Below are 14307 nucleotides of genomic sequence, written 5' to 3'. Positions count from 1 at the left end.
AAAGTATTAAATGAGAATGAATTAAACAACAAAGTCAAAAGGCAGATACTCTAAGACTGGAGTTCCATATACATGCTTTTTATGGGAGGCGTGTTTTAGAGTCAAAAATCCAAATATTTGGAAAGTAAAAGAATATAAAAATATATATCTAAGAATATATTTTAAATTCTTATATGTGATCGAAATTTTAGTCACCAGGAAGTCCTCAAGGACTCCCTTTCCCTGCAATTCTTATATATAATATATTCTTACATATAAGAATATAAAAATATATATGTAAGAATATATTTTAAATTCTTATATGTGATCGAAATTTTAGTCACCAGGAAGTCCTCAAGGACTCCCTTTCCCTGCAATTGTTTTACTAATGACACTTCTGTACACAGTAGTGATATGATTTCATTTTGGTTATATTTACTAAGATTATCCCACCTTTGATCTTTTTATTGCATACATTCTATTGGAAATTAGTTTAGTGAGTGAGTAATAGCTGTTGTGGACTTTAAATCCCTTCACTCAAACAAGATTTGTGTTTTTATCCATGTCCTAACAATGCCATTTCACTACTACCAGGAGACAGCGACGGCTTTTGTGCACTATAATGCAACCTTCAGGGCATGAATATTTCTATAATAAATGAACATTGAACACCATAAGTATTGGCACAGTCACTGTTCTTAGTGAATAAATAGAAAATACTCTGGAATCTCTTTTACCTCTTCCTGTATTTTGTTTTGTTTTGTTTTGAGAGGGAGTATCACTCCATCACCACGCTGGAGTCAGGGGCACAATCTCAGCTCACTGCAACCTCCGCCTCCTGAGTTGAAGTGATTCTCCTGCCTCAGCCTCCCGAGTAGCTGGCATTACAGGCGCATGCCACCATGCCTGGCTAATTTTTGTATTTTTAGTAGAGATAGGGGTTCAACATGTTGGTCAGGCTGGTCAAGAACTCCTGACCTCATGATCTGCCCACCTCAGCCTTCCCAAGTGCTAGGATTACATTTGTGAGCCACCAAGCCTGGCCCACCTCTTCCTGTATTTTTAATTATTGATATGGTTTGGCTGTGTTCCCACCTAAATCTCATATTGGATTGTAGTTCCCATAATCCCCAGATATCATGAGAGGGACCAGGAATTGAATTATAGGGGAGTGCTTTTCCCGTGCTGTTCTTGTGATAGTGACTACGTCTCACAAGAGCTGATGGTTTTATAAAGGGCACTTCCCACACACAAACATGCTGTCTTGCCTGCCGCCATGTCAAATGTGCCTTTGCTCTTCCTTCACCTTCCACCATAAGTGTGAGGCCTCCCTAGCCATGTGGAACTGAGTCCACTAAACTTTTTTCTTAATAAATTACCCAGTCTTGGGTATGTCTTTATTTGCAGTGTGAGAACAGACTTATTCAATTATTACAGTCACTAATGGGGTTCATTGCCCATCAAATCATTCTCCAGTAAAGTCATCTACAATATTTCCATAAGAGATTTTATTGTTGTACCTTGATGCCTAACTTGAAGTGAATCTGGACTGTATGTTGCCCACATTGGTCCTTAGTCACATTTTGGGATCTGTTTTTTCTAACAGTGAAGACATTAATTAATCCTACATGAGAGTATGTTTATGTCTGAAATTAATCATGACCATATTTTGTGGATTTAGGATGTTTCGCAGATGTATACACTTAAAGACTGTCTTGTAAGGTCAACAGCTGAGAGGATGTAGAAGGAACATGCTGAGAAGTTCAGGAAGTACTAACATAAAGCTCCCTCTTCCCGCAGGATATGTTAGGTCTTTTGAACAAAGACTTGTAGATACTTTCTTGGAAAAGTGTTTTCAAAAATAGAATTGAATATTTTAAAACTTTCATCCCAATAGAAAGCCAAAGTTAATGAGGAAACTTGGATTCATTTCACAAAATGTTGCTTGTAATCTACTTTGCTTGGCTACATGTTCCCTGGACAAACCCAAAAGACCAGTATAAATTCCAGTACTATCACTCACAGTATCAAACTTTTGGTGACTCAATCACTTTACCTGTATGTTGTTCATTCTAGGACCAGTTTCCCAGAGGTCATACTCCTCTCAGATTTCTTAGAATTGGTTAGTCTTGGGTCATTCGACTTGAGAAGTCCTCAAAGATTTTACTGTTGAAAGTATTAATGCATCCATCACCACAAGGGAATCAGTTAATGTGCTGTTATATCTCAAAGATATTACGATACTATCTTTATTTTTCTCAACAGCCTCCTCTAAATTCTATTCTTTCTCTTTGCCTTAAAAATCTGCACAATGAAAAAGCGCACAAGGGAAGTCTCCCGGGAAATACAGGGAGAAAATAATTAGTCAAAATGTCCAACAACAGATTATCCAATAATTTATGATGTATCAGGATGTAGAATACTACACAACCAAGAAAAATACTAATGTACTTATTGATCTATTCATATTTAAAAAGTTAATGATATATATTTTGTGTATTCCATATTACAAGCACTAGGCTAAGTCCCAGATATATCATGGTGAGCAGGAGAGACTGGAGCCCTGACTTTCTGAAGTTTTGAATCCAGTGGGAGATACTAACAATAGATAAGTGAAGAACTACAACCATAAAAATTGTAATTAAAAAATACCATGTGCTGGAATTTCTGAAAATAAAAGCATGCCTATATTAAAATATACAGTGTGAAATATAAAAGTATGCACAAAAAAGTCCATAAAGGTACAAACAAAAGATGGGCAGTAGTTTCCAGTGGCTGCTTGCAGAACAGGCATCAGGAGGCATGCGTGAATGGAGTCAAGCAGAAGTTATTTACAACCCCTGCTGACTGATCTGTACCCATGCCACACTGGTTATTATTAATACATACATGGGATATCAACACTGGGTGTTATTAGTCTGGCCAGTCCTTACTTCCATTATGTTTTCTAGATTATCTAATTTTTAAATAATGCTTTATTATGTCATAATTGTAAAACATTTTAAACATACACAGAGTAGAGAAAACTTTCACTTCTTTATTCGACATACAAGTTTAACAAAAGTTAAGAAATTGTCATTTTTGTTTTAGGAATTTTTTTAAAATGAAATAATCACAGATAGAGCTAAATTTCTAAAACTTAATCCTTTTTTTCTCTTCCTCTCCTTCCCATGTGTAATCACTTCTCTAAAAATGTGCTGATTTTATGTTTTAATAAAAAGGGCTTTAAAAATCAATATATAGTACAGATGTGGCAGTCTGAATCACCAAAAAAGTAAAGAGAAAGAAAAGCAAGGAAAAAAAAGAAAGAAAAAGAAAAAATGAGGCTAAAACCGTGGAGTGATGAGTAATCGTTAGGAGAATGAAAGAGAAAGCTTCACTTTACAAAAGTCCCTGCTGAATGAAATGGTCAAAGTAATTGTAAGAAATCACAAAAAACATTTTGAAAAGCTCAGGTTAGCCTTAACTAAACTGCAAAACTTCCTGCAGCTTGAGAGCACGTTCCTGCTGAATCACTAGATTTTAGAAATATAAAAATAAACTAACCACTGAAACATCCAATTGTTGTAAGAAAGTTCTAGATTCAAAAATAAACAGAAGCAAAAGCATCGTTTAAGAAAGTTCTTTGAAGAAATTCCACACTCATAATTTAAATAAACGTTCAAATAAAAGTTGTTATTAACTTTTTTGAGTGTCATCAGTGAATCACTCACTATGCTAGTACCCGATTTAGAAGATAAGTAGAAAATAATCTTTTCTTCGAGGAGTTCACAATCCAGTTAATAAAACTTGTTAGATGACATGGCATCTTTTTGTCTCTTGTGTTGCCACTATTCAGAGAAGAGTTGCATATAGTAGGCATGAAGGGTATTATTAAATGTTTAATAATTAGCTCTCTAGGGAAAATAAAAACCCGATTTGCAGTATTTTCCAATTTCCATGGTATTAATACTACCCCCATGGTTGATTTCAGGATGACATTATATGATGAAACATTGTATTTCTTTTTGGAAAGAAATACACACCAGAACACTAGATTGACCAGAGCGAGCTAGTTCAAGCATTGAGCAAATATTTGTTCCAAGAAGACAAACAGTATAATAAATTTAATAAAAGAGGTTGCTTTAACATATGACAGAAGCACAAAGAAATGATCAGATCTGTTGGAAGGGAGGGCTTGGGTATTTCAAAGTCTTTTCTGAGGTGATTTCTTGATTTTTTTTTTCCATTACAGCTATGTTTCATTTATACATTTTCACTAGAGTAATTGTTCTCAAAGAGGGTACAAGATGACTGAGCGGTGGTAGTAGGAGGTTTGTATTACTGTTTCCAGTATTTTTAAAACAGCAATGCTACTAAATAATCTACAGTGAACAGGATGTCTCCCCCCTACCCCCCAGCAAAAACAACTGTGCGAATTGTCAAATATATCAACAGTGCTGAGATTAAGAACCCCTGCACTGGAATAACAGAGAATAATCTAGTTGAAGGGAACAGCTGGTACAAAGGCAATGAATAATGAAGGAAAAGGGTATTTTTACCTGGGATACTATGGAAACAAGCTGAGACTCAAAATCAGTGTTTTCACAAAGCTTTTAAAAAAGCGTTTTCCTATATTGGAATAACTCTATACTTTCCTAATTTCATCTTTTATCATTTTACCATAACAATCCACTCTCATTTCTTGTCTTTCGTTTTCCTTTGTGAATTATATCTGCTTTATCACATCCCATATTATTTCAAAAAATGAAGTTACATCCTTAACTTTTTCCAACCATTACACACTTCCAAGTACCAATGGATCATCAAAATTAAAATTTAACATTGTGTTTTGCAGGCTTTCACTTACCTATAATGTTTCATATTACATAGAAAAACCTAAGTACCACTAAACATGATACACGAGGGAAACAGAACGAGGGAAAGATGTATTACAATTATCTCTGGGAAAACAAAAAGAAGCAAATATAGATACAGCTCTTTACATTGTTCTATTTTAGGAAAACAGTTATCATAAAAAGTTAAATTGTGATATAATCTTTGGGGTTTGAAAAATATCTTTAAATTATGAAATCTCACAATAAGATTATAGTGAAAGTTGTAATATATATATTTGTATATTGTCACTACATTTTCTTCTTTTGGGAAGTGATTTGGCAAGTAATTTCAAGATCAATTTAAAAAAGAAATCATGTTTATAACCCAAACATTAGCTTCTGGCAATTTATCTTAAGCAATTAAAAAGAATAAAAGTTGCGTTCAAGAATAATAAAAAAAAAAGAGAGATTATAAAAAGAGGAAAATCTCATTTAAAATCTCTAGCCTTTCAGAAAAATCCAAATTCTACTTAAATGGTAGTCCCCATTAGTTAGTATTAGGCATATAACAGAAATGGTACATGGTATTAAATGCTAATTAAAGGCCAAATTCAATAAGGATGGGAAATGGATATTGGAATGGAAATTAGATACTCACTGTTCTCTGGTAGAGTAGTTTCAATGAAGTGCTGGAACCAAAGGATATTATTTAAGGCGGAGTAATTGCAACTGCTTTGTTTTAGAGTCCCTCTCTCCTCTCCCTGTAAAATGCTCCTACTTGCCTCTAGTAAACCTGTAAACTACCAAGAGCTTTGGCTTATTCTGTGAAATAGAATATGTGATAGCCAAACAGTCTCTTCAACTTCAAGCTAACCTAAACATTGATAGGCAGTGTGGGACTTGGAATCAGTGAAATCCAAGTGTAAATTTCATCAGTGCCACACACTACTTGCGTGATCTTTAGCAAGTTCCAAAATTTTAAATATGCATTTCCTCATTGATAGCATACAGTCCTAATAATACCTAATTCATATAAATGTTGCCAGGACAAAATCAAATAACATCCTATCCAAAACAACATAATTAGAGAATAGCTTATAGATGGAAATATTTAGCTTAATGTGAACAAGTTAGCATCTCTCTTTGGGTTGAATTTTTTTCTGGAAGCATTAATAATATATCTATTCGAGCTAATAAATATTTATTGAGCACTATGTTACAAAACACTTTGCTGTATATTAATTAAGATTAATAATAAACGTGTGTCATACCTATGATCCAATACATTAATAACATTACGTGACAGTAACTTTCATACTGGTAGAGAAAATAAGAAATATGGCCAGGCATAGTGGCTCACACATGTAATCCCAGCACTTTGGGAGGCCGAGGTGGGTGGATCACAAGGTCAGAAGTTCGAGACCAGTCTGGCCAATATGGTGAAACCCTGTCTCTACTAAAAATACAAAAATTAGCCAGGTGTGGTGGCAGACACCTGTAGTCCCAGCTATTCAGGAGGCTGAGGAAGGAGAATCGCTTGAACCCACGAGGCGGACGAAGATCATTGCAGTGAGCCGAGATCATGCCACTGCACTCCAGCAAAAAAAAAAAAAAAAAAAAAAAAGAAAACTTTGTTTTTTTTTAAAGGAGTGATTTTGTTGAGGGAAAATTTTCATGAAATGTCAAACTGAACAGTAAAATAACTATCATTATACAAATGAACCGATAAAATAGAGGCCATAAATAGGTATGTAAATCTTCTCTTGGACAGTCCTTACAAAGAAATGCTTCTACATTTACCTATGTGAACTAATGGTAGGTAACTAAGGGAAATATTTGGTGCACCATCTCTGAACTCAGCAGATGTGGTGTTATCATAAAGCTGAATTATCCTAAATAATAATTGCTTAGCATCTTTTAAGTATTGTTTTCGAAACAGATGAAATAGTGAATTAATATTTTCTGATCTTTGGCTACCCCCTGTGCCAATAATATTATAAATTATTTTATTACCAATTCCATGATATGTAAGTTCTGGGTGCTATGGTTCCTAACATGTTAATCATTAGTTCTCATCCTGGCAGACTTTTATAATATATGGAAGCCAGTGCATCTTACAAAGTCCTAGTCATGAAGCAGAACATCAATACTGGCGAGTTAATGTATTGTCTCAAGCCAGGCTCAACATATCAAGCTCGCACCATCAAGCACTATCTTTATCAGTCTCCTTCAGCTGTATGCCCAGTTCAATGCACAACAGGAAATGGTAGGAAGGCAGGTAGAAAAAGAAGATGCAAACATGCCATTAACTTTCAATTCAGAGATGATTGCCTTGGAGCCTTAAGGGGGTGGACCTTATTTTTCCCTTATGAACTCTTAGTATGTTTTGAAGTATAGCTCACTTTAGTATTGTAACTTATTTTAATATTTTTAAACAGCTCCTGAGTCAAGGCCTTCTGGATTTGGGTGGCCTCAAAGCCACTGGTGTTCTCATCTTTTTTCTTGAAATTATGCTCTATTTGTCCCACACTATCCACTTTTTCCCTCTTCTGCATCATCCAACCATTCTATGGTAGTTCCTCCTTTATTAAAACAAACAAATCCAGAAATTCCACATAAACTTTCAGCTACTATAACAATTCTATGTTCTCTTTATAACAAAGCTCCTCAAAAAGACATATGGATACCTCCTTATACCACTTTCTACCCTCCTACAACCTCTTGTTTACTTTTGAAAGCTCCTGGAACAGGCTTTAGTCCCCAGTCCTCCATTGAAACTTCTCATTAAGAACCTGTACAATGTCAAATGCAATGGAAACTTTTCAATTCACATCTTGCTCAACTTATTGCAAGCATTTGATATAATTCACCATTCTCCTTTTTCATTTAAATTTAACTTTCTCCTTCATTCTGTTTTAAAACAGCATGAAATTAAATTTCATTTAATTTTCTCCTTAAATTTAACTTAAGTAGCTCCACACTTGACTATCAAATTGAGCATCACAAGTCTAGACCATAAGAGGCAAGTGATTGCCTGCCTCAAATAACCTTGAGGTGGGTAAAAAAAAAAAAAATTTCACTTGTTCTCTAGGATACCACATACTCCTGATTTTCTCCTACATGAATAGTCTCCTCTACTTCCTTCTCTTTTCCTTTCCACTTCTATAAAATGGACTGCCCCAGGATTCTGTTCTTGAGTATTTCATCTCTAACTACAATTACTCCTTTTGTGATCTCCATTAACTTCACAGCTTTAATACCATATATGGGCAGTTAACATACAAATTTATATCATCGGCTCCAACCTCTTTTCTGACCTCCAGATTTATATATTCAATAACTTTTTGAAAATATTCTCTTGAATGTTTAGTGAGCATCTCACAGTAAGTAGCCTCTGCAGAGAACTCTTGATTACCACACTCACTCCAAACTTGCTATTCCTCCAAACTCCCTAATCTCAGTAAATGTCATACTGCCATCTACCCAGTTCAAGCAAAACCTTAGTGTCACTCTTGAACCCTGCCTTTATTTTAGACCCTACATTTAGTTAATTAGTAAATCTTGTTAATTCTTTAATATATTTTTGTAATTGAACCACTTCTCATCTCCTCTAATGAAGACAACACTCCAAGCCACCATCATTTCCTGCCCAGTTTGTAGCAATGCCTTATTAGCCAGCCACACTGTCTCAGCTCTTACAAACTTGTCGCGTTGTCCCCCATACAGCAGTTAGAGGATACTTTAAAAAATGTCAATTGGATCATGTCATTTCAGCACTCAAATACTAAAAAGGTCTCCAATCTCTCTTAGAACAAAATTTGAATTTTTACCACAGCCTTTTTTTTCTTTTTTTGAGATGGAGTCTCATTCTGTGGCCCAGGCTGGAGTGCAATGGTGAGATCTGGGCTCACTGCAAGCTCTGCCTCCTAGATTCAAGTGATTCTCCTGCCTCAGGCTCCCGAATAGCTGAGATTACAGGCATGCACCACCACACCCAGCTAATGTTTGTACTTTTAGTAGAGACGGGATTTCACCATGTTGGCCAGCCTGGTCTGGAACTACAGACCTCAAGTGATCCATCCACCCACCTCGGCCTCCCAAAGGGCTGGGATTACAAGCATGCGCCACCGTGCTTGGCCTTTACCATGGCTTTTAATAAATACATAATCCAGCCATTGCCTATAACCAACCTCATTTATTGCTCTTTTTACTTGTTCTGCTCCAGCACTGCTGGCCTCCTTTGGCTTTCTTTAACTTGACAAGAATGTTCCTACCTCAGAGCCTTTGCATTTTTTTTATATCCTGGGTCTGAAATGCCCTTTCCCCAGATAGTTCCGTTAATCACACCACTCACTGCCTTTAGGGCTCTACGTAACATAGATGTACTTAATTTCCTAACATTGGAAAGGGTATCCTTGAGAACTCTATTGGAAATAGTATCCTTCCTTCACACTCTCCTATTTCTTCCTAACAGTGATCATCTTCTGGATGTATAATTTGTATATGTATGTATGTATATGTATAAATTTACATTTTTAAAAATAAATGTTTGGCCTTATACATTCAAATTTAACCCCTTTGAAGACAAGGGCATTTTTGGTTTTGTTCATTTCTTTCCCCAATGCCTACAATTGTGCCTAACCTATAGCAGGGATTGAATAAGTAATTATTAGGTGAATTAAATAAAAATATGATGAGGCCTTTATGGTTATTGCCTCCTGGGTAGAGACTTCAAGTGGTTGTGCAGGAGCATTTTGCTTGCTCAAAGAAAAGCTCGGCCCGGCGCGGTGGCTCACGCCTGTAATCCCAGCACTTTGGGAGGCCAAGACAGGCAGATCCTGCAGTCAGGAGATCGAGACCATCCTGGCTAACATGGTGAAACCCTGTCTTGCTTGCTCAAAGAAAAGCTCGGCCTGGCGCGGTGGCTCACGCCTGTAATCCCAGCACTTTGGGAGGCCAAGGCAGGCAGATCCTGCAGTCAGGAGATCGAGACCATCCTGGCTAACATGGTGAAACCCTGTCTCTACTAAAAATACAAAAAATTAGCTGGGCATTGTGGCAGGTGCCTGTAGTCCCAAGCTACTTGGGAGGCTGAGGTAGGAGAATGGCGTGAACCTAGAAGGCGGAGGTTGCAGTGAGCCGAGATTGCGCCACTGCACTCCAGCCTGGGTGACAAAGCGAGACTCCGTCTCAAAAAAAAAAAAAAGGAAAGAAAAGAAAAGCTCACTGGCATTCAACATTGTCCTCACATTACTATCAACTGTTGAATCCACTCAACTGAAGAAACCTTGTCCAGTAGAACGTTGTGTGATGATGATATACCCTGTATCTGCACTGCCCATTATGATGGTTACTACCCACTATTTTAACATTTGAAATGTGGCTGGTGCCACTAAGGAGTCAAGTTTCTAATTAATATTAATTTTTTAAATTTAACTTAAGTAGCTCCACACTTGACTATCAAATTGAGCATCACAAGTCTAGACCATAAGAGACAAGTGATTGCCTGCCTTAAATAACCTTGGGGTGGGTATTTTCTAGTAAATATTAAGTACATCTATGTTTCCTAATTTCATTGTCCTATTTTTTGCAGTTATGTATGTTTAGCACATCTAAATAACATAAAACGAAAACACAAAATATCTCTTTTTAAATGTGCTCAAAGCAGAAGGCCAATTTTTCAGCTTGGGAAAGATACTGTTGGCAGAAAGCTACCTTGCAAATGGGTATTAGGCAAAAAAAAAAAAATGCAGGACACAATTGCTTTCAGTAGAGCCAGTCAGTAAAGCCATAGATTCCCACTTAATTATACATTGCTTACTTTCTCTACAGCCAGTGCTGACTTGAATCTCTGGATGCACATGCTTTTAGCAAGCAAATGAAAAAGGAAACACAGAAGTGAATATTTATTTAGCATCCCCTCTACGAAAGTAGATCGCTTTTGCAATTTGACACAATATAATTTTAAAAATATAACCCTTCCAAATAAAGGGGCCAACAGGTATATCTCAAATAACTCCATTCTGTATTTTAATAAAAATACATAAATTTTTTAAAAAACAATATTCTTTAGTATTTAAAATAGAAAAAGAGAAAGCCATATCTACATAGCTTATTTTCATATAGAATGAACACAGAGCATACAAATGGTACATGGTTCTCTTTAACCCTTTCACTCCATCCAACCTATTACAGCCTGATCTAACTCCTAAGGAAACAAATCAGAGGGTATCCAAGAGTGGTAGAATTTATGTCAGACATTCTAAGTTTCTCGCTTTAAATCAGGGTGACTTATCATTCAGCAGATAACTACTCTAAGTATTATAGATCAGGGTTCTCAATCTCAGTACTATTGACAATTTGGGCTAGATAATTCTTTCTTGTAGGGGGGTGTCCTACCCATTGTAGAATGTTTAGCAGCATTCTTGGCTTGTAACTGATAGATGCCAACAGTACTCTTCACCCCACCAAGTTTTGATAACCAAAAATATCTCCAGATATTGCCAAGTGTCTCCTGGCAGTAAAAATCACCCCAGGTTGAAAGCCAAGGAAACAGAAGACAGTGCAGTGTATCACATCCTACTTTCTTCCTTTATTTACCTTTTAAGTTTCCACTCTTCTCAACACCATGCAATTCACTTGGACCCAAAAAGCATCTTTAATTGGTTTACTTTGGCATTCTCTTCTACTCAATTTTAAGCTTGCCTGCTGATGTCTCTACCCCAATGAGAACACATTTCCCTGAATATTTAGCCAGTCCCTTAGATTGTGGGGCCTGTCCTCAGGATCAACTTTCTTTCAATTTACTTACCTTCAAAGTGGAAATTCTGGTTCTTACCCCAACTGCTTCACAGGTTTGCAAAGTTTAAATAAGATAACAAATGTTAAAGTGCTTTGAAAAGGTAAAAATTTTTTTCTGCAAATGTATTTAATAAATGACCATAATAGTAGCAGTGTTTCTTACTCCATGGAAGCCTGTAGCAAGTTACAGACAGGTAAAGGCTGGTAACTCTTAAACATACTACCCCATTAATATTCATTTTATAATGAACATGGCAGCAAGGTTCAACTCAACTCAAAGTTCAACCCAAGTACCAAAGTCAAATGAGGCTTATGCACTATCTTGGGGGGAAAATATTTTGGGTCTCTGGATAGCGACCCAAAGAAGTGTTGAAGCACTGGATTTTAAAGGTCTGCAAACCCCTCTCTCCTGTCCTGTTGATTCCCTTGGTCCCTTACCATTTCCTCTTCTGGTCTTGGGGTAGAAAATGAGGGATACTCGGTAGAAGCACCAGGGGGCGCAACCCAGCATGTGATTATGCCTTGGCTTTCTAGCCAGGCACAGTAATTTCCCTCTTGAGGGAGTAACCACTTCTCTACCCATAACCTTTAAACCAGCTCCACTATACCCCTATGCACTGTGTGTGAACTTCTGTGTGCATGTATGTGTGTGCACACTCAGAATCGATATTCTTTTAGGAATTTGGGGATTGCTGGAATCAGAGGATCAGGTATTCCTAGAACGCATTTATGATTTTGTAAAGAAAGGGGAGAAGACAATTTCCCTTTAAAGGCCTATTTCCCTGTAAATGGTGTTTAAGAAGTGCCACCTAGAACCTCGGCACAGGTGAAGTAGGACTAGACTTCTCTTGTCAAGAAACTAAACAGGCACCGCTAGTAAGGCAGGAAACGTGAACTTGACAAATCACCTCTGAGCTTGCCAAGAGGCTTAGCTTTTATTCCAGGGTCAGAACCTTGTCTTCTTTTATCCAACTTGAAAATGAAGAAAATATTTGCATAGTATTCAGATGTGCCATCCTTAAGAATGTGAATATTTAAGATAATGGATCAAGTGGAAATAGGTCAAAAGATATAGCACAGAGTTAAAAATAGCCACCACAGAAAATGTGTTTGTATTTGGCATGGTGCCTTTTCACATTCATGTAATTGGCCATTTGGCTCGCTGTGTAAAGCAGCCAGCTTCCCTCAGCTCTGGGATATGGGGGTTAGGGTACTCTGTTAGCTTCCCCAAACCACATAAATTGAAGACCAAGTCAGTTATTTCTACAGTTAAAGCTAAAATTCCCTTCCTTTCATGTCAATGATGAGACTTTCTAATGTAAAAATATTACCATTACTATCAGCAAAGGAACTATTCTCTCTTGAGGCTTGTTGTTTTGTTTTGTTTTAATTTGCTTATTCCCTCCTCCCTCCCAGTCTCTAGACCCCTTCGTGGATGGTATCAGATGATTTCAGTCCAACCTTTCATTGCATTCTCTGACTGAGCCAACACAGCTGGATTCTCAGCCAACTATGAAGTTTAAATTGGTAACTCCAAATCTGTTCTATAAATTTCAGCAACAGCAGATTTGGCCAGAATTTCAATGTTATCTCCATGCCTGAATTTCAAGAATAAAGGAAAAATAACCAGGCTCTGATGATTTACTTAAGAGAATGTACAAAGAACCATCACACTCAAGATTTTTTCTTTTGAAAGATTATTCCTGTAAATATTTTTGCCCCTCTAGTATTGTTTCACAATTTATTATGGCCATAGAGCCACAAATTTTGCAAATGACTTAGGAAACTAAGTAACTTTATATCTATGACTAGACAAGTACATAAAGTGAACATACTGTTCTAAGAGACTAATTATATATTGGAGTATTTGAGCTCAAGGAATAGAGGATTTTATTTTGTTTGTAACAGAGCCAAAATCAGCATATGCTTGAGTAATCTGCAGGAAAGACAGCAGGGTTATGGATAAATTATATATCTATGATAACTAGTGAACAGAGCTTATTAAGAACTAGGAATCTGACGGCTTTATGAAAAGCAATTCAGAGGGAATTCTGGCATGTGTCCAAATGGATATGAGTTTTCTAAGGAGGGCTATGGGGTGTCAGATGTTTTAAATTACTATGCTTTCTCTCTAGACTCCTCTTTCTGTCTCTCTGAAGATAATGTAAAGCTGCAGCTCCATATCTGTGAAAACCCATTCCATAGCATCTGCATCCCTGGGTTGCTAAATACCCTTGTCTAGTTACCTGAATATTAATGGATCCCATGGAATGAGATGGCATGATTCAGACACAAGCAATTACCAATGGATTTTGAAAAGTAGTAACTCCAAATTATCTTGTAAAGTTGAGAATTATCTGAGAAGAGCTATTGTAAGACTGGGAATCAAGTAACAAAATAAAAGATATGAACTGTCTGTTGCTCTATTAATTTACTTGTTTTAAAACAGAGAATACTTTTAAAATTTAATTATGAATATAGTTTAAATTTTTAAGGGACACAAATGATATATGAATGTGATAATTCTGTACTTCACAGTCAAAACAGATACTTTGTAAACAAGGATTCTCAGTTACCAGACCTCCTGAAAATGAATGACTTTTTTTTGTTATATCCACTTTTCTATCATTTCTCATGTTTTCTGGTAACACAAACCTAAATTTACCTGTTCATTCTTCATTACTCCCAAAATACTTTTGATCTACTTTCC

General features: G+C 36.5%; 1 long non-coding RNA gene across 1 annotated transcript in view; it reads left to right on the top strand.

Annotated features, from left to right (window-relative positions):
- The window catches only part of LOC105513313, a 50625-nt gene extending 36612 nt beyond the window's left edge, over nt 1-14013 (top strand). The window contains exon 3 of the long non-coding RNA XR_001001988.1: nt 13733-14013. This is a non-coding gene — a long non-coding RNA (uncharacterized LOC105513313). The remainder of the gene's footprint in view (nt 1-13732) is intronic.
- Nucleotides 14014-14307: the final 294 nt, after the last annotated feature.

This window comes from Colobus angolensis, unplaced genomic scaffold, assembly GCF_000951035.1.
Source record: "Colobus angolensis palliatus isolate OR3802 unplaced genomic scaffold, Cang.pa_1.0 Scaffold229, whole genome shotgun sequence".
Classification (NCBI taxonomy): domain Eukaryota; kingdom Metazoa; phylum Chordata; class Mammalia; order Primates; family Cercopithecidae; genus Colobus; species Colobus angolensis.
The sequence above is the reverse complement of the archived record's forward strand: the minus strand, read 5'-3'. Positions and strand labels throughout refer to the sequence as shown.